The 20,957-nt window shown below is 41.4% G+C and overlaps 1 protein-coding gene across 13 annotated transcripts in view; it reads left to right on the top strand.

Annotated features, from left to right (window-relative positions):
- Window positions 1-20,957, top strand: part of FOXP1 (forkhead box P1) — an 809,982-nt gene that overhangs the window by 587,417 nt on the left and 201,608 nt on the right. The window contains exon 1 of one of the 13 annotated variants that reach the window (XM_073644755.1): window positions 14,451-14,582. The exons of the other annotated variants lie outside the window; for them this stretch is intronic. The gene's annotated coding sequence lies outside the window, so the exon portion shown is untranslated. Of the gene's footprint in view, window positions 1-14,450; window positions 14,583-20,957 lie in introns of those variants that run through there. 13 annotated transcript variants of the gene reach the window in all.

The following is a 20,957-nucleotide window of genomic DNA, read 5'->3' as shown; positions in this document are numbered from 1 at the left end:
CTCATCCAGGATGGCACATCAATGCGAGCTGTGGCAAGAAGGTTTGCTGTGTCTGTCAGCGTAGTGTCCAGAGACTGGAGGCGCTACCAGGAGACAGGCCAGTACACCAGGAGATGTGGAGGGGGCCGTAGGAGGGCAACAACCCAGCAGCAGGACCGCTTCCTCCGCCTTTGTGCAAGGATGAACAGGAGGAGCACTGCCAGAGCCCTGCAAAATGACCTCCAGCAGGCCACAAATGTGCATGTGTCTGCACAAACGGTTAGAAACCGACTCCATGAGGGTGGTATGAGGGCCCGACGTCCACAGATGGGGGTTGTTTTCACAGCCCAACACCGTGCAGGACGCTTGGCACTTGCCACAGAACACCAGGATTGGCAAAGTCGCCACTGGCACCGTGTGCTTTTCACAGATGAAAGCAGGTTCGCACTGAGCACATGTGACAGACGTGACAGAATCTGGAGACGCCGTGGAGAGCGATCTGCTGCCTGCAACATCCTTCAGCATGACCGGTTTGGCAGTGGGTCAGTAATGGTGTGGGGTGGCATTTCTTTGGAGGGCCGCACAGCCCTCCATGTGCTCGCCAGAGGTAGCCTGACTGCCATTAAGTACCGAGATGAGATGCTCAGACCCCTTGTGAGACCATATGCTGGTGCGGTTGGCCCTGGGTTCCTCCTAATGCAGGACAATGCCAGACCTCATGTGGCTGGAGTGTGTCAGCAGTTCCTGCAAGATGAAGGCATTGAAGCTATGGACTGGCCCGCCTGTTCCCCAGACCTGAATCCGATTGAGCACATCTGGGACATCATGTCTCGCTCCATCCACCAACGTCACGTTGCACCACAGACTGTCCAGGAGTTGGCGGATGCTTTAGTCCAGGTCTGGGAGGAGATCCCACAGGAGACCATTCGCAACCTCATCAGGAGCATGCCCAGGCATTGTAGGGAGGTCATACAGGCACGTGGAGGCCACACACAATACTGAGCCTCATTTTGACTTGTTTTAAGGACATTACATCAAAGTTGGATCAGCCTGTAGTGTGTTTTTCCACTTTAATTTTGGGGGTGACTCCAAATCCAGGCGTCCATTGGTTAATAAATGTGATTTCCATTGATGATTTTTGTGTGATTTTTTTGTCAGCACATTCAACTTTGTACAGAACAAAGTATTCAATGAGAATATTTCATTCATTCAGATCTAGGATGTGTTATTTGAGTGTTCCCTTTATTTTTTTGAGCAGTGTATAATCAGTATAGGTAGTGATTTAATGAGGGTAACAATGGTGGTATGCATTGGAATATAAAGAATTCATCAATTATTTTGAATTCTGGCGCAAAACTTTTTGAAATGTCGCAAACTTTGCACTTTTACAAAACTTATGTGAATTTAATACCTCAGCCCCGCCAGCTTTTTCTTAAATGGATGGAATGTCATGGGTAAAGGGCTGGCTAAATTCATTATAATTTACGCTACGATAGTACCATAAATGACAAAAGAAATGTGCTCCAGTGCGTTTCTTGCTGTGGAGCATGGCAGCTGAAAGATGCTCCAAGTTCATTAAGAGTATTGATGCTATTGTGTTTTCCTGATGAAGACGTTGGTCTAACTTCGAAATACGTTAAGGATATATCGCATTGTCAGTCCTGTACAATGTCTTCTGGATTTCTTGATTTTAAAATCAACAACGCAGACTACCACTTCTGTCGTCCTACTACAAGTTCATTAAGAGGCGCACTCTTCAGCAAGTGTGCAAAATGCCAGTCGTGATGAATCAGACCCATGGAGTTTTAAGTTTGCATTTCTGGCTGATAATAAGCGTAGGACCCTTTTTAGTGAGTATTTAAAGGGGTTGTCCGGCCTTATGGTACAAGTCTGTGGTCACTGAATGAGTGCGCACTGCGCTCTGTGACGGTTCTCCAGTGCCAGTTCCGGGAGCGGCGGCCATGTGACTGCAAGTATGTGATATGCATACTCACGGCCACATTCCAACTAGACATGTACGGCCTTGCCGTGCATGTCTAGTCTGCAAGTGACCGCATGTATGCAAATCACATACTTGCGGTCAAAGAACCGACCAATCCGGCACCGGAGAATCCTGACAGTGCACAGTGCAAGCAATGTGAGGATTCGCAAGTATGCAGTCACATAGAGTAACTACAAACTTGTACCATAAGGCCAGACAACCCCTTTAAAGCTTTTCTAAATCATAGGTGTTGGTCAGACTAAATTAATTTTACTGTCTGTATATTGTTTTGAGGACGGGCTTTCCTTCTGGAGACCACCTGAGTAGTTTTATTGACAATGCTCCATGGGAAAGAAAAAGGAAATAAGTTCTCTCCTGGAAGGAAAGAGAACTTCATATTCTGTTTTAAGAACACCCTGTTTGTCCTGTTAGATGACTCGGACGAGGACCAATTTTATGACACTTATTCGGCCATTTAGGACCCCTCAAAAATGCCGCTGTTCTCCTGAATGCGGCGAAGTTTTTCTTTTATTTTTGTGCCTCTCCGTTCCTGAGATATGGCCTCTCTATATAAAGCCATTCTTTTTAGCCAGCTGGGAGTGGTCCCCAAGGAAACGCCCATAAAAAAAGAGATGAGCACCACACCCGCTTGGCTAAAAGGCTAGTTTTGCATTCAGGGAAGAGCAGGCCATATCTCAAGAATGGAGAGGCGTAGGACCAAAAGAAAAACATCTCCGGATTCAGGAGAACAGCGGCATTTACACCAGGTAAAACAATTACATATTTATGACAAGTGACGGGTCTTCTATAAATCATGTTCCTTTAGCTTTTTCTTTTGGGCTAAAATTGATGATCGGTATCCAGAACCCATAGAATCATAGAATGTTGGAGTTGGAAGGGACCTCCAATGTCATCCTGTCCAACCCCATAGGATTATGTTGAGTTGCACAATTGGCTAGCGTTGCTGTAAAGGTTGATGGTAGTTCTGACATTCTCCAGTCGAAGATGGAAGAGTCATCTGCCCAGTATTATCTGTATTCACACTCACTAAGCACAATTAAATACCGAAAATTTAACTTTTTTTTTTCTTTAACTGGACAAATAATGATTTCCTTTTTATGAGACGCAAACAGCTTGATTACCGCTCTTTAAATTGGTTACGTTTTCAAATCCGCACATTCCAAAGTGTTTAGTATGCAAGAAAAAAAAAGAAGAAAAGACCATTTTCAGAAGGCATCGCCTCTCACAAAAGGAGATCTTACTTCTCCGTCCCCAAGGGCGTTCTTAATCAGACAGAACCGCAGGCTAAATTAGTAACGGTAATGCTGATGACCCTTCACCTGCCACAGACCGTGCCTTTCCCGTTTATTAACAAACAATCCTAAGTACAAAATTGTGCCGGAGACTTTATTATATTCCGCAAGCTTTGAATTAATCAGCGGCCACATGAAATGAAATAAGGATTTAGCGTTTCTTTATGTCTCATTTTTGGATCTTATTTATATTTTTATCGTATTTGTAATTTCTTCTGTTCTGTTCATTCTTAGGCAACTCATATTTGGACTTTATAGTCCACATGTGTTGGATTTTATTTCCAAGTTTGGGTGAGTTGTTGCACACTGGAGAGTTGTCATTTGGGGGTCCAAAACTGTTGCAAAACTACAATTTCCAGCATGCCCTGACAACAAAGTCTCCATTAAAGAAGTTGTCCGGGACTTTTACATTGATGGCCAATCCTTAAGATAGGTCATCAATGTCTGATCGGTGGAGGTGCGACACCCGGCACCTCCACCGATCAGCTGTTCCTGGTGCCGGTGGCGCTCATTTGTGAACCTGCACAGCTTCATCAATTGTTTAGTTGCTGTAGCCGGGTACTACACATCCGCCTCCTAATGATTCGATGAGGGGGCTTATAAGCAGTAACCAACCATGACCATTTTTCAGTTTACAAACTGTGTTGTGCAGCTCCACAACTGAGCAGTTCCAGCCACCACCAGCACCGGTGGGAGTGCCAGGTGTCGCACCCCTACCGATCAGATATTAATGGCCTATACTAGGTGTAGGCCATCAATGTAAAAGTCCTGGTAAACCCCTTTAATTAGTTTTAGCTAGTTAAAGTGTATCTACAACTTTGGAAAACCGAGTATGTCCATGTGTGACATAGACAATCTATTGATTTTGATCGGGATGATGTAATACTTAATTTCACCTGAGGTGGCGCTGCAAGGAGATACCGTCTTTATTGGTAGATATACTTGCAAATTACAACACATTTTTAAAGGTTCCTGTAGCAGGACCTTGTTTTTGGAGGACTTTTCTAACAAAATAGGATTGTCCACAAATGAGTGTTTCTTTCTTTTTTTACCAGACAAGGAAAAGGAAGAGTTGTGGGAAACTTTGGAAATTAGAGAAAACATTTTGGATAGTCTTTAGATTTGTTGGAGAAAAGTACACAAAAATCTGGAGCTTCACCCACTTAATCCCAACCATTCGTACCCCTTCTGGTGTAGAACTTTCATTGCTCGGACATCAGGCAACACAAAGCCGATGAAAACTAAATCAGTAGGTTTGGACAACATCCGATAAGTAGAAATAAATTTGGAGTTGGCACAACCAAGAAGTGGGCAAACAGCTAGTAGATCCAGACTAGGAAAGTAACAATTGTGACATTAGTAACTTACTCAGAGGTGGGGCAAAATAGAAGAAGCCAAGTGATTGGTCTAAAATATTATATTTGTGGTTGACCCCACAGTGTCCTACATCTGGTGGGTGATCAACCACTAGCTGGAGATGATTGTTTGTTGACCTGTTTTTGAACTTCTCAGACATTCGATAGGCTATCAGAAATGATTATTTAGCACCCCTCCAGGCTTAGAAGTCCTAAGTGATGAATTTCCTTGCAACGTGTCATAAGAGATCTTGAGAGCCTCACCCAGCTGGCCATGTGCAATGTTGCAGGAATGCAGTAAATAAATAAGCTTTGTTCCCGGCCAAGAAAGTAGTATATGTTCTTTTACGTGTGATTTATTAACAACTATTATCAGAGAAGAGGGTGCTCACTTCCGGCATGGTGGGAAAAAAATGTCTTCTCCAAGCAGTAATTATACAACCTGCTCTAACCGCCAATTGTCTAAGTAACTGATTCACTGCTGGGCTGGAGAAAATGATGGACCTTCTCTATGTTGAGACTTGTTAGGATGAATTACGGAAGGCTGACATCTGGTAATTTCCAGTCTTCGTTCTGTACTCTTGTTACCTCCTGTTGGAACCACCTTACATTTATGTATCTGGGTTACGCTGGTGTTTTCCGATGTTTCCTCCAGATCATCTTCCACTAGGAGTAGGACACCTCAATTCTCTTGAAAGCCAAGTGAGGAACAGGAGGTGATGACAACCACCTCAGTACCTTATTTTTATTTTTTTATTTAGCCCATTGGGCCATATTTTGCTTGACTACACTATTCGACAGTAGGAATCGAGAATGGGGACATGGGGAGAACCATCTGCCAGACACGTCTTCTGACCCAGTAGGGTAAAAGAATGGGCAGTCTAAAGCGGGTGTCTGGTAAAAACAAGTGACCACCTGTCCTTATTGATCAATGGAGGATTGACCACTGGGACCTGCAACAATTGACAAAATGGGGCCCTTTTATCCCCGCTAGAATGGAGCAACAGTGTACATGCTCCATATGGAATGAATGGAGCGACGCTCTGGTGACCGACCTGCAACTCCATTTTGTATCGAGGATAAAAGTTCTCCATTCTGCTAATCGATGTGGGTCCCAGATGTCGGATCTCCACCGATCGGTAAGATACAACCTTTCCTACAGATAGGTGATGACTTGTTTTCACCAAATGACACCTTTAACAAGGAATTTCTCAGAACAGTCGGCTGTTCTACACGTATCATAGATCATAATTGCCAACTCTCTTGGAACGTCCAGGAGACTCCTAGAAAAAGGGGCGACCTACTCATAGCAGTCTATAAGGCCCCACAGAGTCCATAGCAGTCTATAGGGCCCCACAGAATCCATAGCATTCTATAGTGCCCCACAAAATCCATAGCAGTCTATGGGGTCCCAGAGAATCCATAGCAGTCTATAGGGCCCCACAAAATCCATAGCAGTCTATGGGGTCCCACAGAATCCATAGCAGTCTATAGGGTTCCACATAATCCATATTAGTTTCTAGGGCCTTACGTAATCCATAGTAGTCTATATAGATAGATAGATAGACAGACATAGATATATATGCAAGTTTGAACTGGCCACAGGAGAACAGGACAATCCTCCGGTGTGCCCCCTTGCATGAATGGTCTCTCCACTCCATCTACATGAGAAGTGGTTGGCAAAATACATTTGTTTCACTGTGTTCAGACAAGGACATCATCTCAACATTCATTAAACAAACTACCAAGAGTGTGCAAAGCAGTCATCAAAGCAAAAGGTGGCTACTTTGAAGAACCTAGAATATAAGACATATTTTCAGTTGTTTCACACTTTTTTGTTAAGTATATAATTCCACATGTGTTAATTCATAGTTTTGATGCCTTCAGTGTGAATGTACAATTTTCATAGTCAAGAAAATACAGAAAAATCTTTAAATGAGAAGGTGTGTCCAAACTTTTGGTCTGTACTGTATATATATATATATATATATATAGTACAGTGCCGAAGATTTCACTTCTTACATTACATGAGCGATATCTATTGTAAATTCTACAAAAGCTCAGAAACCTGCGAATCCTCACAGCGCACAGTGCAGACCGGACAGTATAGTCCTCTATACAGTATTATGGCATCACTAAGTCCTTCATACAGTATGGGCCCCACATATAGCTTCATACAGTATGGGCCCCATATATAGCTTCATACAGTATGGGTCCCGTATATAGCTCCATACAGTATGGGCCCCATATACAGCTTCATACAGTATGGGTCCCGTATATAGCTCCATACAGTATGGGCCCCATATATAGCTTCATACAGTATGGGTCCCGTATATAGCTCCATACAGTATGGGCCCCATATATAGTTTCATACAGTATGGGTCCCGTATATAGCTCCATACAGTATGGGCCCCATATATAGTTTCATACAGTATGGGTCCCGTATATAGCTCCATACAGTATGGGCCCCATATATAGCTTCATACAGTATGGGCCCCATATATAGCTTCATACAGTATGGGTCCCGTATATAGCTCCATACAGTATGGGCCCCATATATAGCTTCATACAGTATGGGTCCCGTATATAGCTCCATACAGTATGGGCCCCATATATAGTTTCATACAGTATGGGTCCCGTATATAGCTCCATACAGTATGGGCCCCATATATAGTTTCATACAGTATGGGTCCCGTATATAGCTCCATACAGTATGGGCCCCATATATAGTTTCATACAGTATGGGTCCCGTATATAGCTCCATACAGTATGGGCCCCATATATAGCTTCATACAGTATGGGTCCCGTATATAGCTCCATACAGTATGGGCCCCATATATAGTTTCATACAGTATGGGTCCCGTATATAGCTCCATACAGTATGGGCCCCATATATAGTTTCATACAGTATGGGTCCCGTATATAGCTTCATACAGTATGGGCCCCATATATAGCTTCATACAGTATGGGTCCCGTATATAGCTCCATACAGTATGGGCCCCGTATATAGTTTCATACAGTATGGGCCCCATATATAGCTTCATACAGTATGGGTCCCGTATATAGCTCCATACAGTATGGGTCCCTTATATAGCTCCATACAGTATGGGCCCCATATATAGCTTCATACAGTATGGGCCCCGTATATAGCTCCATACAGTATGGGCCCCATATATAGTTTCATACAGTATGGGTCCCGTATATAGCTCCATACAGTATGGGCCCCATATATAGCTTCATACAGTATGGGCCCCGTATATAGTTTCATACAGTATGGGCCCCATATATAGCTTCATACAGTATGGGTCCCGTATATAGCTCCATACAGTATGGGCCCCGTATATAGCTTCATACAGTATGGGTCCCGTATATAGCTTCATACAGTATGGGTCCAGTATATAGCTTCATACAGTATGGGTCCCGTATATAGCTTCATACAGTATGGGTCCCGTATATAGCTCCATACAGTATGGGCCCCATATATAGCTTCATACAGTATGGGTCCCGTATATAGCTTCATACAGTATGGGTCCCGTATATAGCTTCATACAGTATGGGTCCCGTATATAGCTCCATACAGTATGGGCCCCATATATAGCTTCATACAGTATGGGTCCCGTATATAGCTCCATACAGTATGGGCCCCATATATAGCTTCATACAGTATGGGTCCCGTATATAGCTTCATACAGTATGGGTCCCGTATATAGCTTCATAAAGTATGGGTCCCGTATATAGCTCCATACAGTATGGGCCCCATATATAGCTTCACACAGTATGGGCCCCATATATAGCTTCATACAGTGTGGACCCCATATATAAGCTCCATACAGTATGGGCCCCATATATAGCTCCATACAATATGGCCCCATATATTGCTCCATACAGTAAGAGCCCTATATATTGCTCCATACAGTATGGGCCCCATATATTGCTCCATACAATATGGCCCCATATATTGCTCCATACAGTATGGGCCCCATATATTGCTCCATATAGTATGGGCCCCATATATTGTTCCTTACAGAATGGGCCCCATATATATTGCTCCATACATAAAAAAAAATAATCAAATACTCACCTCTCCTCGCTGGCGGCAGGTCAGGACTCCTCAGCGTCTTCCGGCTCTCTGCACTGTCACAGCAGAGGACGCGCTGTAGTGACATAATCACTCCCTCTGCCTTAACACGTCACAGTGTTTGAAGATGCGGAAGACGCTTGAGCTGCGGAGGATCGAGGAGAGGCGAGTATTGCAAGTGCCAGGGCCCTGAGCAAGGACTCTCCAACTCCATAGTGCACCAGTGCCCCTTATGGCGAGTGGTCCCCCCCTGCTTGCTCAGGGCCCAGACACTTGCCCGGGTGCTGACACCGGCACTGCATGTAGCTGAACAGTGGGCCACCAGAGTCAATGTTACTGGTGGGCCCTTGTATTATACGTGTCTGTGTATATAGATAGTGTGTATATATTATATGCGTCTCTATATATAGATAGTGTATATATGTTATATATGTAGTTTTTTTTTAGTTCTTGTCTATGCAAGTCCCCTATATATCATCTGCCCTAAATGTTTACCGCCTCTGGGCTATTGGGATAAAATTCATCTTGCTTTGGAAATAAGCCGTCGTCTCTGGGAAATAGATCGCCCCCCTCTTCTACCCCAGTCATCTGCTTGTACCATCTTTTTTTTTTTTTGTGGCTGATCAGTTCTACCTAATATGTCTCTTGATTTCCGCTATTGTAATACTCAGACGACATGCTGCTCGAGCCATTTTTATAAGCTTTAGATGCTCCTGCCTGTCATATGCCGTGGGTTTATCTACAGCGTCTGGATTTGCTTTAAGACTTGCATGTCTATCAAGCTTCTGTTGCTTTGAATGTAAGATCAAAAGAAGATGAATTCTTGTAAAAAAAAAAAAAAGAAAAAAAAAGAAAAAAAATTCCCTTCGATAAAGAAGAAAAAAAAAAAAAGGACCTATGTAAACATCCACTGACATCTTCCAAAGCGGTTAGTTCCCATAGACAGGAACCACTATGCCCCCCCAACCCAACTCTGACTACCTACACGGAATAGGATGAACCCCCCCCACCATTGTGCATAAATTAAATATGGCTTCCAGACGGTTTACCCTCTCCGCACGCCCGGATACAGCGTTATTCTAAATATCTGCGATATGTCACCCACATGACAGCAGACAGAACTCCGATGATTAAGAAGAAGCCAATTTGCTCATCTGTAGTCATGGCTAGATGGGCTCCTCCTGAATTATGAATCATTTAACCTCTTCGGAGCTAGAAAACGCATCACGGACGAAAGTTATAGTCATTTAGATACCAAGCAGAGGGCTTATTTTTAGGCTCAGAAGAGTCTCGAAAGACACCACCGATAGGCGACTTCAGATGTATCTGCATATTTTGTTACAATAAATAAAGAAGAAAATAAATAAACAAGAAAATAAATAAACAAAAACTGGGGGGGGGGGGGGGAAGAAAAATTAGAAGAGATCAAAAACTGCAAAAAAAAAAAAAAAAAGAAATAAAAAAAAATTAGAAAACAAACAAAAATTGCAAAAACAAAAAAAATGTAAATTCTAAAATTTTAAAAAAAGAAGAAAACAAACAGATTGAAGACCTTTATAAAACACAGTGAAGAGCCCTTATCTCTGAGCGTTTCATATATATTCTGCACACATAGGGGAAAATGCGGAGATTCAGACCGAATAGTCTTCTGCAAGTCTTCACAGCTGATGTCTTCTTCTTCCAACTGTGCTTTTTTTTTGAGGGGGGGGTTGTCATAATATTCCCTTGGAGTTTCGCTTTTTTTTTGCAATGTCCGATTGTGACGGTGGCGTTTGACGTTGTTCTGTGACATATATGTATATATATATATATATATATATATATATATATATATATTCACATATTGTTTTATATTGTGAGGCATAAAACCTAGGAAAGTGCTGGAGATTTAGTTTTTCTTCTTTTTGCTTATGTTCTATTACCTCCAGAGATGCATTATGGCGGCATATCGGCACAATTACAGACTATGATTAGACTTCTGAGTCGGAAAGTCAAATTTGTTTAGTTGTTTACTGAACTACTCATACTGAGATATTTAAAAAAAAAAGTAGGTGTGAATACAGGTCTAATCTGTCCAATGGGTACTTAAGACTTAAGCATACAGAACCCATTTCCATCTATAGGGCCCCACAGAACCCAAAGCAGTCTATAGGGCTCTACAGAACCCATAGCAGTTTATTGTGCACTACAGCATCCATTGCAGTCTATTGTTCCCTACAAGATCCATAGCAGTCTATTGGGCCCTACAGAACCCATAGTCTATAAGGCCCTACAGAATCTATTGCAGTCTATAAGGCCCTACAGAATCAATTGCAGTCTATAAGGCCCTACAGAATCCATAGCAGTCTATAGGGCCCTACAGAATCCATAGCAGTCTATAGGGCCCTACAGAATCCATAGCAGTCTATAAGGCCCTACAAAACCCATAGCAGCATATAGGTCCCCACAGGACCCATAACAGTCTATAGGGCCCTACAGAACCTTAATCAGTCTAAAGAGCCTTACAGAATCCATAGCCGTCTTTAGAGCTGAACAGAATCCATAGCAGTCTATACGGGCCTACAGAACCCTAAGCAGTTTAAAGGGCCCTACAGAACCCAAAGCAGTCTATAGGGCCCTACAGAACCCGTAGCAGTCTATTGGACCCTACAGGATCCATAGCAGTCTATTGGGGCCCACAGAACCTATAGCAGTCTATAGGGCCCTACAGAACTTATAGCAGTCTATAGGGCCCCACAGAACCCATAGCAGTCTATAGGGCCCTACAGAATCCATAGCAGTCTATAGGGCACTGCAGAATCCATGGCAGTCTATAGGGCCCTACAAAACCCATAGCAGTCTATAGGGCCCCACAGGATCCATAGCAGTCTATAGGGTCCCACAGAACTTATAGCAGTCTATAGGGCCCTACCAAAACTAAAGCAGTCTATAGGACCCTACAGAACCTATATAGTATAGTATATAGGGTCCTACAGAACCTATAGCAGTCTGTAGGGCCCTGCTATATCTCCCTGTGCCTCTATTTTCACATGGAGGCATACCAGTGCACAATAGGGCTCAATTCACAGAGAAAAAATGTTCATGTACCAGGATTCCCAATTATGGCTATATCCCATATCCCTTCATGATAGATATCCTATAGGCACCATGAGGTGTCCCACAGAGTCCATATGGCTCCTAGTGGTGCCATAACAACCCTAGTTCAAGTTTGTGGACCCCAACATCTTTAACAGATCCCCAAGTGTAATAGGATTAGTCTTCTCATATGGGCCAAATTGCCCCTTTGGGCTCCCCTGGGCTCCATGGCCTGGTGCACACCTCCACCCAATATACAGTAGTTACACCCCTGCCCAATATACAGTAGTTACACCCCTGCCCAATATACAGTAGTTACACCCCTGCTCTAAACCTTAGTATGTCCCATGAGCTTCTTTTCTTAGAAAGCTGAGTTGTACTGTTCCTCCGTTGTTGTTCCTGGAAATTTAGGGGGGAAAAAAACTTGCATCTGGGGGGTGTAGCCAGTTGGGGGTGCAGCCAGTTGGAGGTGCAGCCAGTTGGAGGTGCAGCCAGTTGGAGGTGTAGCCAGTTGGGGGTGCAGCCAGTTGGAGGTGTAGCCAGTTGGGGGTGCAGCCAGTTGGAGGTGCAGCCAGTTGGAGGTGTAGCCAGTTGGGGGTGCAGCCAGTTGGAGGTGCAGCCAGTTGGGGGTGCAGCCAGTTGGAGGTGTAGCCATTTGGGGGTGCAGCCAGTTGGGGGTGCAGCCAGTTGGAGGTGTAGCCAGTTGGGGGTACAGCCAGTTGGGGGTGCAGCCAGTTGGAGGTGCAGCCAGTTGGAGGTGCAGCCAGTTGGGGGTGCAGCCAGTTGGAGGTGTAGCCAGTTGGGGGTACAGCCAGTTGGGGGTGTAGCCAGTTGGGGGTGTAGCCAGTTGGGGGTGCAGCCAGTTGGGGGTGTAGCCAGTTGGGGGTGCAGCCAGTTGGAGGTGCAGCCAGTTGGAGGTGCAGCCAGTTGGGGGTGTAGCCCCTGCGCACTCTCACATTGATTATTCAGTGCTGGTGGTATCAGACTATAGGGACACTCACCTTTGTCAAGAGAAATGGTAACGCCCAATTGTCAATCTATTCGTATATGTTCAGAGGGAGAAAAACAGAGGAACAGCACAATGCAGAGTTGTAAGAAAAGATGTTCCAAAATTCTTATATATTAATTACTATTATCAATGATTGTTTAAAAAAGACAAGGTGTCTTTCTTTTAAAACATAGTTTTTCACTAAATATTGCCACTGTTGTCCAAAAGCAATACCTGATATTCCAGTTCCGGCTCAGCTGCAGTACCAGACACAGCCTATAGACATGTGTGGCGCTGTTTCTGCAAAAAAAAATAAAAAAAAATAAGCATGAATAACTTTTAAATATTAACAAAAATCTACTAAAATCATGATCTTTTTTTTATCATGACAATGTACAGTCTTCTGTCTCTAATGTTCGAAGATTCTACGTTATGTCTGCAGTCATTGCTGAATTATCAGACTTTTCGGATTATGAAATGCCGTATTAATGAAATTTTATTGTCTTATGCGGCCGAATAAGAAATAATAGTAATGAGATTAAAAAATTCTAATGTTCTAATGGGGATAAACATTGTCATTGTAATGTACCATTCTCTGCAACCTCTGGACTCCTGCACTTTCTAACTTCATGGTCCGTTTGAGAGGATCTGTCACTTGCCGTAAACGAATATATATATTTTCTTACTCAGTATAAATGCCGCTGTTCTCCTGAATCCGGCGATGTTTTTCTTTTGTTTCTGCGCCTCTCCGTTCCTGAGATATGGCCCCTTTTTCCTTGTATTTAAATCTACTCTTTTTTAGTCAAGTGGGTGACGCCCAAGGAAGTCTACACCCACTTGGCTAAAAAAAGACTAGATTTTATACCGGAAAGAAAGGGCCATATCTCTGGAACGGAGAGGCGCAGGAACAAAAGAAAAACATCGCCGGATTCAGGAGAACAGCGGCTTTTACACCCCATAAATTTTTTTTAGTATTTATGACAAGTCACACCTACAGCTTCTTTACAACAACAGGTGCCATCTTGCCTTACTAATTCCTTCCAGGGTATACTGGTACTTTTAGTCCCGTAATGGCCAGACGTAAGTATGATTTCCAAGCCTGGCACAGCGGAGGTTAAAAAAACGGCAATGACATCTCATCACAAAGATGATTTTAAGCAGCATGGTGGAAGATATGAGTGCTAGTATTCATCAGATCCCAGTATGTAGTGTGTATTTCATCACATAACAGGGGGATAGGAGGGAGAGGAGGAGGAAGAGGGGTGTGTGTGTGTGGGGGGGGGGTTAAGACTTTTTTTTGTACAATGAGCTCATTTAGTTGTCTAGGAGGAAGGGGGGTTAAAAAGTGTATTTTATTGTTTGTTGGTCCAGTCCGCCGATGTAATTAGTTTGGTATGTGCCTGCAGATGGGACTTGTGGTCAGAAAGAAAGAGAAGTCAAATCTGTTACAGTAATAGAGTCTGCGGCGGCCACGACTTGTGAATTACCTGCAAAGTTCCAATTTTTATTTATTTTTTATTTTTTTTGTGGGGAGAATCAGTGGAGGAATTCTTGTGGTTACTTTGTCATGTAGCAGGAGCAGACATTGCTACTGTTAACAGGCGCGTCCCCTGTTGTTGCCTACAAAGGGCAATGTTCCACTGAGTTTTCACTTTAAAGTGAGATTGAGCTGCTCAGCTCTTCCTGTTTATTCAACTTTTTTTTTTTTCTTCTTCTTCTTCTCACTATTCTGCAACCGCCCCCCTTCCCTCCCGACCAAAGCCAGAACACAACTTATACTGCAAGGAGACAGCAATCTTCTTAAAGGAACTCAGTAAGTCTTCAAAAGAAGCAGCAAAAGCTTTACTTTTTCTGTATCTTTTTGCATCTTCTACACCAGGGTGGGTGGCTGGCTGGGTTGGTTGGCTGCTAGTTGGGGTGGTGATGGTGATGGAGTGGGGAAGTGGGGGTCATGATGATTTCCTTGTGATACAGATTGTCATTGCCTCAGGACTACAGCACAATGAGAGAAGTGAAATCCACAGCCTCTATGCTGTTTAGTAACGTTACTGTGTTAGCTCACTAGGTCCCTGGCAGCCAAACCTAAGCAGCCTGGGAGTCTAGGACTTAAAAAAATAAAAAAAAAAAAAAAAAAAAAAAATTTTCAGCACTTACTTATGACATAGCGACACAGGGACAGGCTACTTGAACTTTAACCTCTTTGAAAGCCTGCCCATCATGGTCACTGACGGATTGTCATGTGCTTAAAGTCAACCAACCCCCCTATTTATTTATTTATAATTATTTAAAAAAAAAAAGAAACACTTTTTTCTTGATTTTTTTTAAACATTTTTACTATCATTTTATTTCAAAAATGTTATATTTTTAATTTTTTTGCTCATTGTTTTGCTTTTTTTTAAAAAATGACTTAACCATATTAGATGTTTTTAGATTTTTTTTTCTAAAAAAATGCCTTTTTTCTTTCTTTTTTTTTTTTTTTCAAAATGTCATATTTTTTAAAAATATATTAGATTTTTTTTAGATTTTCTTAAGGATGTATTTTCCCCCCAAAATCTCTGTTTTTTTTCTTGGGGGGTGGAGGGGGGGGGGGGGGGTAGAGGTTGGTTTTGTGTCTGGCTGTGTTGTTTTGTGGTTTTTTTTTTTAGTGTGTTTTCTTGTACTTTTTAAATTCCCTTAAATATTTTTTTTAAATTGTTTGAAAATGAAAAAAAAATTAAAATGTATTATATATATATATTTATATGTATATTGTATGTATGTGTATATATATATATATATATATATATATATATATATATATGCATATATGTATGTGTATATATAAAATTAAAAAATTATATAAATATGTTTTATATTAAAATATATGTGTGATTATATGTGTGTATATATATATATATTTATTGAATATATTTATATATTGTTTATATATTATATTTTTACATATTAATATTTTTATATATTTAATGTACTTATATATTTATACACTATTTGTATATATTAATATTAATATATTTATGTAATATACTTATATATTATTTATATTTTATATATTAATATTTTTATATATTTAATATACTTATTTATATTTTGTATATTATTTATATATTTTATATATTATTTATTTATTTAATATACTTATATATTTAGATATCATTTATATATTTATTTATATTAATATATTTATATTATTATTTGCTTTATAAACATCAAGGAGAAAATGTCAATAATTGTGTAGGTAGCATATGACTGATCTAACAGACACTTCCAGTTAAACCTGTTTTTTTTCCTCCTTTTTTATGGCAGCTGAATTAATGCAGCCGCGTTTAAAAAAAAAAAAAAAAGCCAGAATAGAAAATGTTTAGTTCTTATGGGAAATCAGCGCTTTATAAAATCTATTACAGGCCGTCTTCAGGTTGATAATCTTTAGTAAGCTGCTCGCCCGCTTTACCGTTGTTGTGTCTGCGTTCTTGATTTTTTTCTTTTTCTTGATGTTCTCCTGCTCTTAAATGCTGGAGATTTAAAGCTTCTTTTGCACAATGGTGAGAGAGGGATCAAACTGAGAGCTTATGTTCACCTCGAGTGCGGTACAAGCACAGAAGGAGAGGGGAAAGAAAAAAGTGGAGTCGCAGTTTTGTAATGCCTGAAACCGCTTGTGTTTTTATAGAAAATAAACCCGGTGTTTGCTACTGTACCTTAAGGACAATTTGTTTAACAGTAGGAGTAATTGCATAGTGAAAATGGAAAGAGTGACTGAAGGTCTTTACTCGGATGTCAGTGTAGGTGTGGGCACCGCCGAACGCTCGCTTGCTTTTCTATACTATATTAAGTTGTTTTTTTTTTTGCTTTATATCCTTTTATTTCATCCTCCTGACGCATCACATTCCCGGCCTCCTTGTCTTTCTCTTATATGTTATATATGGTTATTTATCAGAAGGTCCGCCGTGTATCCAGTCCAGCCAGCGCTACTTTTTTCCTCCTCCGGTTACTAAATGAATAAAGGTATATAACGTGCCTGATAAAATCCCCCCCGACTGCCGGGTTTTATACATCAACCCCAGACAACATGTAACAAAAAAAGAGCTAAAGCTGTGTACTCACAGTGTATTACAGGGATTACTGCCTCTACTGCTTCAATTACCTAGATTTACAATATTACACATTGGAGCTATTTCTGACTCGGAATAATTGCTGTATAATTTCCTGAGTGTAACTGATTATGGAGTGGAGGCAGAAAAAGCCGAGATGATGTCATGTGTGTGCGCACACGGTGGAGGGCCGGGGGGCTATGGCCGAGCCAATGTCACTTGGGAGGGGAAGGGTTAAGCATTCAGTGTAAGGTGGACGCTTCTTTCTCTATGGAAAGAATGGAGGGGCGGAATATGGTAATTACCTTAGACTGTACTGTATATAGTGTGTGTGTATATATGAAGGATGGATGGATGGATATGAGATATATAGATGGATAGATAATAGATAGAGACGGAAAAATAGATGAATAGATAGAGATGGATAGATAGATAGATAATAGATAGATAGATAGATAGAGACGGAAAAATAGATAGATAGATAGATAGATAGATAGATAAATGGATAGATATAGAATAGATATAGATAGATAGATAATAGATAGATAGATAATAGATAGATGGATAGATAATAGATAGATAGATAGATAATAGATAGATGGATAGATAATAGATAGGATAGATAAAGAATAGATAGAGATGGATAGATAGATAATAGATAGATGGATAGATAGATAGAAACGGAAGGACAGATGGATAGATAGATCGATAATAGATATGAATGGATAGATAATAGATAGATGATGGATGGTGATCTCCCAAATAAAATTCCAATTGTAGCATTGTAAGAAAAAGTAAAGAAAGGCAGTACTCCAATAAATCTGCAAAGAAAAAGTAGACTTTATAGATAGATGATCAATAGATACTGTAGATAGAAGGATAGATAGATAATAGATAGATAGATAGATAGATAAAGGGATGGATAGATAGATAGATAGAGGGATAGATAGATAGAGGTGTATGGGCCAATGCAAAATGTCCATCAGGACGCCCAACAATCACGGGTTTCCAATAGTAATGATCTTTTGATCCTTTCATATGGTCCAAAAGGATATGGGCTCCAGAGTCCAGGTACAACTGCAATCCCTGCACCAGCTATAGTAACACCCCTGAATACATAGATGGACCGACAGAAAGATACAGGTAGATAGATAAGATGGATAAATAGATAGAGATACGGGTAGATAGACATACATAGAAATATAGATAGATATTAGATAAATATTCATAGATAGATAGATATGAGATAGGAATAAAAGATAGATAGAGAATAGATATGTGACAGGATAGATGTATAGATAGATTAGATTAAAGCGGCACAAATCTGAAAGTTCAGGTTCAGACCACTGGACTTTAAATCACAATGAAGAATGGCGGTACTCCCATTTAAAAAATAAGTGAAAAATGTGATTTATTCCCAGCCCATGTATACAACATTTAAGCTCTACCAATGGAAAAGGCTCATTGCCAGAGCTGAAACATTGTTTGCATGGGCTTGCCTTGGAGGAATAAATATGAGTTTTCACTTTTTTGATTACCAGTACATAGATTAGCAGACATATAAAGAAAGATATTAGATACGTCTTGATTGATAGATATGAGATAGATATAGATTGATAAAAAGATCAGTAGATTCCAAGATGAATATATAGATAGATCAATAGATAATTACAGAAGCTACTTTCATATTATTCATCGGGTCGGGAATTGTGATGTCTCCCAGTTAGAATCCCTTGAATATAAAGTTATACTGTTATGTTACTGTTTTTTATTAGACGTTCTGGCACAGTGAGGAGATAAGTGGAGAAGCGATGTTTGATATGAAGTGTGATAAGATGCTGTCAATGTACAACCCAACCACAATCATCATCATCATGTGCTTCTGGGGAACTAAGACCCCATTTCATGCTTTTCTACGGGGCCTTATGATCAGTGACAGACTTCGGTGCGACAAGCGCCCACTCTCTATATATATAGACTGCGTACATCCATTTTTAATGGCACGTGACTTTCTTCAAGAGTCATGCAAAAGTGTTGTCTTCTGCTGGACCTTTGAGGTCTTGGAGTCTTGGAGGGCTATTGTGGTCAGAGCTTAGGCCCATCGTAAGAGTCTTTTATGGGCCAGGTCACCGCTACTCGTGTTATGTTCCTGTACCAAGGACTTATGTCTTATCAGGTACCTCCAGGAAGCATCACCTCCTTAGTCTATGTCATTGGTCATACTTTGTAGACCTGATCACATTGCCAAGACTAAATCAATAAACCAAAAAAATATGGACCTGACATTTCGCTTTTATAACACTGTGTAGTCTCTAGGCATAAAATGATGCACATACAAGGTGGTAAGGAAACAAGACGTTCGACCTCTGCTGAGATCACCAACCATGAACACCAGACGACTGAAACTTCATTATGAAATTGTGTCTTATGCCTTTCGAGATTTGTAAGATTTGTAAGCATCTCCCAAAAAAGAATGTCTACAGTTTCGATTTATGAGTCACTTGGCTAAAATATGTTCCTCTTTACTTTTCTCGCTTAACGTCTTCAAATGTACAGAAATTAAAACAGACACTGTACTAGTAGAGGTAGCTGGTTTAAGACCTTCTGGAGGTCAATATAAAAACCAATCCAACATATAAGGAAGACTTAACGCTGCCAGCTTTGGCTTCACGATAGGGTGTTTCCTTTAAATTTCAGCATAAACCAAGTGTTTTCTGTAGAAACCCTTTGAAGTGGAGACATCTACACCACAGCGCTATGTCGCATAGACTTAAATTGAAAGTTTCATCTGTTTCTAAAAATCCCTTATAACTCACAACCTGAATCATAGCTTCAACTCAACCTTTCTTCGTAAGTTTATCTATTAGGGTCACAGAACTTTCAGACAATTTGATCCCATTTGATAATGTGATAAATAGACAATCGGAAAATCACTTTATTTATATCTTATGTCTTAACCCCAGTACCTGGCCATTTCTCCGTAACTTGATATCCCCTGTCTGTTGTCAAGTTAAATCAATCTCTAGAAGCTGAGATGGATTACAAGAAGTAGAGGTGGGTCTTTGTCTCTTTACAGGAAGTGGGGTGAGTTTTTGTTTTTCTACAGCAAGGGGGGCAGAGCTTTGTCTCTCTACAGGAAGTGGGGGTGGGCCTTTGTCTCTCTATAGGAAGTATGGAACGGATCTTTGTCTCTCTACAGGAAGTGGGGACGGATCTTTGTGTCTCTTTAGGAAGTGGTGTCACGTCTTTGTCTCTACAGGAAATGGGGGTGGGTCTTTGTCTCTACAGGAAGTTGGGACGGATCTTTGTGTCTCTTTAGGAAGTGGGGTCACGTCTTTGTCTCTACAGGAAGTGGGGGCAGGTCTTTGTCTCTACAGGAAGTTGGGACAGGTCTTTGTCTCTCTACAGTGAGTGGGGGCAGGTCGTTGTCTCTCTACAGGAAGTTGGGACAGGTCTTTGTCTCTCTACAGTGAGTGGGGGCAGGTCGTTGTCTCTCTACAGGAAGTGGGGGCAGGTCGTTGTCTCTCTACAGGAAGTGGGGGCAGGTCGTTGTCTCTCTACAGGAAGTGGGGGCAGGTATTTGTCTCTACAGGAAGTTGGGACAGGTCTTTGTCTCTCTACAGTGAGTGGGGGCAGGTCGTTGTCTCTCTACAGGAAGTGGGGGCAGGTCGTTGTCTCTCTACAGGAAGTGGGGGCAGGTATTTGTCTCTACAGGAAGTTGGGACAGGTCTTTGTCGCTCTACAGTCAGTGGTGTCTCATCTATGTCGCTCTACAGTCAGTGGTGTCTCGTCTATGTCTCTCTACAGGAAGTGGGGGCAGGTCTTTGTCTCTCTACAAGAAGTTGGGACAGGTCTTTGTCTCTCTACAGTAAGTGAGGTCACGTCTTTGTCTCTCTACAGGAAGTGGGGGCAGGTCTTGATCTCTCTCCAGGAAGTGGGTGTGGGTCTTTGTCTCTACAGGAAGAGGGGCAGGTCTTTGTCTCTCTATGGGAAGTAGGGGACGGGTCTTTGTTTCTCTGCAAGAAGTGGGAGTGGGTCTTTATCTCCATACAGAAAGTGGGGCAGGTTTTTGTGTCTCTATAGTTAGTGAGGTCTGTTCTTTG

This window comes from Phyllobates terribilis, unplaced genomic scaffold (assembly GCF_046119375.1).
Source record: "Phyllobates terribilis strain yellow unplaced genomic scaffold, ASM4611937v1 Scaffold_8__6_contigs__length_399053987, whole genome shotgun sequence".
Classification (NCBI taxonomy): domain Eukaryota; kingdom Metazoa; phylum Chordata; class Amphibia; order Anura; family Dendrobatidae; genus Phyllobates; species Phyllobates terribilis.
The sequence above is the reverse complement of the archived record's forward strand: the minus strand, read 5'-3'. Positions and strand labels throughout refer to the sequence as shown.